The sequence below is a fragment of the Pinus tabuliformis genome, chromosome 3_2, assembly GCF_031772625.1.
Source record: "Pinus tabuliformis cultivar Carrire ecotype Pingquan chromosome 3_2, CPIR1, whole genome shotgun sequence".
Lineage (NCBI taxonomy): Eukaryota > Viridiplantae > Streptophyta > Pinopsida > Pinales > Pinaceae > Pinus > Pinus tabuliformis.
Genome location: NC_142302.1, coordinates 1,205,294,640 through 1,205,298,870, shown reverse-complemented (window position 1 = coordinate 1,205,298,870; position 4,231 = coordinate 1,205,294,640). Strand labels below are relative to the sequence as shown.

At 32.1% G+C, this 4,231-nt stretch overlaps 1 pseudogene; it reads right to left on the bottom strand.

The window, feature by feature from the left end:
* Positions 1 to 1,170: 1,170 nt before the first annotated feature.
* Positions 1,171 to 2,276, bottom strand: LOC149185089 (strigolactones hydrolase CXE15 pseudogene; annotated as a pseudogene).
* Positions 2,277 to 4,231: the final 1,955 nt, after the last annotated feature.

Sequence of the window (4,231 nt, the reverse complement as noted above, 5' to 3'; positions counted from 1 at the left end):
TTAATTAAAAAAAAAAATTGGGTAAATTTTTTTGGGTTTTTTTTGGAGGAGATAGCTGCCAATATTGACAATGATTTGAATTTTCATTGCACATAGATGTGTGAACATAATTTTCATTTAATTTATTAAAAAAAATAAAATTATGGATTATTTTTTAATATTATAATTCCAATTTACTTTATATTATTTTATAATTTTAATTTAAAAAGTAGATCTATTTTAATTTGGGATCTATGAAGTATAGAAAGAGATCAATTTTCTTTTCACTCCAAAAGAGTTTTACACCTAGCAAAATTTAATTCCTCTCAATGATTAGTTGATCCGTAGTTAAGATGGATCTAATTTGGTTATATATATACACCATTGGAAAAACAAATAAATTGTCAAAACCTGGAGCCTAAAATTCCTAATTGTATATAGACTATTTTACTTCAATTATATTTTTATTATTAACTATTAATTTTTTATTTTATTTTTTTATTTATATGGAATTTAACCTAATCAAATATTTACATAGAAAGACATTATAACATCTCTTCTATACTAGGCTAAAGACATTACAACATCTCTTCTATACTAGGCTGGATACCATATCTTCACGTAATTGAAGCCCTCTACATCCATTTTAAATCTCAATCTATCAAACACCAACAAATCTAAAATTAAAATGGAATTAAAATAATACTCCTACATTTAATAATAAATTTCCTATTAATTTTATTTTTATATTATTTCCTTAGGTTTTTTTGTTTCCTAGAATCAAAATATTTACCTAATATAATATTCTCTTCCATATAAACTGGAAAGCCTCTCTAAACACAGATTTTTCTTTTTTTATTATTTTAAAAAATTTAACCATATTAAAAATTTATCTTAAATCCCTGAAAAGGGCACCATCAAACATGCAAGAAGTTTTTTCGAATCGATGACTTCTCCTACTGTATTCCAATACTAATGGAGATCAATAAACATCACAAGCAAACATTTGGCGTAACATGATGGCAATCAGGGAGCCAAAGTAGAAATGCTCTCACAATAAAACTTGTATTACCAAAGCAGTCTAAATTCCAGAACAACGCGAGATAATTGTATTACAAATTCAAACCAGATATGGTTTAGGTAAATTCCATGTGCATAACATCCCAACACAACACAACACAAGAAGCACATCTTTCAAACCTGAACTAGCTGAGGTAACTGCTTGCGAACACAATGAAATAATATCTTAGCATAATCAGAATCAAATAATTCTTATTGTTCAAATTTGTACAGATTGTCTAGGAGGCAATGTTGTCCACATGAACTGGGGAGACGAAACGAGAGATTTGTTGAATGAGGCGTTCACAAGATTGAGATTGGGGTTGGAGCACATAGAATCCGTGCTCTTCTTCCTCCAATACTAAAACCTCAACGCTTTTCCCTTTCTGCTTCAACAACTCACAGTACTCGTGATCCCGATCTCTCAGCATATCTCTGCCACCAATGGCCACCAGCAACGGAGGCATCGAAATCTCTTCCAGCTTTGGCGCTCCGGGGCTCCAAGGGTTGCTAAATAGATGATCTCTGTGACTGCCCACCGGGAGAGACAGCCGCCAAAAAGCGTCGTTCAACTCCAGATTGAGAACCGCGTCACGCGGGCACTCGCTCTCCGACCGCGTGCGTTGCTCGGCGCCGAAGAAGGGCTGCACCAGTATAGACCCTCTCAATGTAATGGGGTTCCACGCTTCCACACCGCCACGCAGGGCCACAACGTGATGTGCGATGTTTGCACCAGCACTGTCTCCCATCAGATACACCGCAGAAAAGTCCGCGTGGGACTCGAGCCACGGGTCATATTCGAAGTCTCCCCCGTCTCCCGCATGTGAGCTCACCCACTGGAGTGCCGTCATGCAGTCATCGTAGGCGGCGGGGAGGCGGTGTTCAGGAGCCAATCTGTAAGCCACAGACACAACGATCGCACCGATTGTCGCCGACAATTTGAGGGAGAAGTTGTGATACTCCGGCATGGACGGGGAGACGAGGCAGAAGCCGCCGCCATGGAAATACACGATTACGGGGAGTCGGCGCGTTTGTGGTTGCTGTTGGAGGTGAGAAGAGGGCATGTAGAGTCGAACCCATAACCCCAGCTTCTCATTCAACGCTTTATCTTTACTTACGACCTCAGTCTCTGGTGCTTCTCCTTGCAAGGAGTCGAACATTCGGGGATCCTCTTCACGGAAAATTGTGCCATCTCTGTACACCTTCAGTAATCCTGCAACGTTCTCCACTTCTCCCATCCTCACCGGTGAAACAGTATGCCAACACTTTTCCCTTTCCTCACCCCTTCTATTCTTTCTCCCCGCTTTGTCTTTCTTCTTAACAGAAACAAACCGATTTTCTTTGGAGAGATGGTTATGCAGAATGTCGCTACAATATAATGAAAACCAGACTAGTTGCGAAGGGATTTCAAGTATTGATGTTAGAATTTCGCTGAATGACACTACAAAAATATACAGCTGATTTATACTCAGAGATTTAGACGGGAATAGCAGAGAATAATTTACATAAATAAACAAATGGAGAAACAGTAATATAGTCAGAAACAGTAGAGTAGATAAAACAATCACTGGATAACAGAAATCACTTTGCATTACATAACAGGATTGGGCCTTTCCTTGCAATCTCTGACTAGAGAAATTATAAATTTATAGAGGCAGAAAAAAGATCTAGAATCCTGCATTTGATTCAGATAGAGATCTAGAATGATCTATAAATTAATAGTAATGTAAAAAAATCTAAAAAAATCTAGAATCCTAGGTTTTTCCACTCATTTATCTATGAATAATTTTCTAATTAATGTCATACGTACCTTTTTGTGCACAATTCGTTTTGTAATAAATCGATTAGTTATACTAATGATAACGTTTTTAATATGTTACGGAGGAAATTAAATTTAAAAGTAAAAATTGAAAAGAGAATATTTTTAATTTCAAAATTAATATTTAGATGCCAGTTATAGATTATGATAATTTTTTGTTTGTAAGTGCAGAACTCGTTTTGTAATGAATAAGGTAGTTATACTTATGATATTGTCCTTAATATTGTCCTTAATATATTAAGGAGGAAATTGAAATATGAAATAGGGATTGAAAAGAGAATTTTTTTTATTATTTTAAAATTAATACATGTTAGTTATAATTTATTATAATTTATGAGAAAAAATATATATTAAATGGATTACTTTAATTTATTAGTTTAAATTTATTTTAATTTTGGAGTTATCAAGTGTTTAGAGGAATCAATTCTATTTTTACTCTAAAAGAGGTTTGTATATTAAGAGATTTGATTCTTCTAAGCTCTTGTGTTATTTTTATTTTTATTTTTTTATTTTATTTTATTTTAATAAAGTTAAAATGTTGACATTACAATTTCTTTTAAGTGATTTGACTTATAGTCAAAATGTTAAACATTACAATATAACATCTCTACCATTAAATTAATTTTTTCCAAATTAAATTAAAACAACCATATAAATCTATTTAATATCAGTGTAATTATTTTTAATTTTACATTATACAAATTAGAAATAGATTTTTTGTTTGTTTGCTGATGATGGTCAAACTTTTTGGAAAATTGTGTATTCTTATTGACATGAACACTTCTCCCATTTTTAGGGACAAAAAAATTGATTTACCATAAATAAATAGAGAATTAATTCATTTGTTTTATTATTGAAAATTATTTATTATCTATGATTTTAAACTTTTGGGATTTATATTGTTTCGTTCTTTAGGATCAGTCACATCATCAATTTTTGGTTAAAAAAGGAGTAAAACAAAAGACGTTTTGAATCAAATAATACTTTTGTGATTTATATTGTTTTGAGATCATTCTTTAAGATCAATCACATCATCAATTTTTGGTAAAAACAAAAGAGTGAAACAAAAGACTTTTTGAACCAAATAATGTCGTCCTTTAAGATGAATCACATCATCAATTTTTTATTAGAACAAGAGAGAAGAGAGTAAAACAAAAGACTTTTTGAACCAAATAATGTCGTTGAACAAATATAAAGAATTTGATCTACCTTGTGGTTCAAATAATAGAGATGTAAAATGCTCAAAAGAAACAAAATGTGAATGTTGGAGAAAGTCAAAGATATTTAATAAGATTTAATATCTATTAAAATAAATTAGTAAAATTAAGAAATCAAGTAATTAATATATAATTGTTACTTTGGAAAATATTTAAT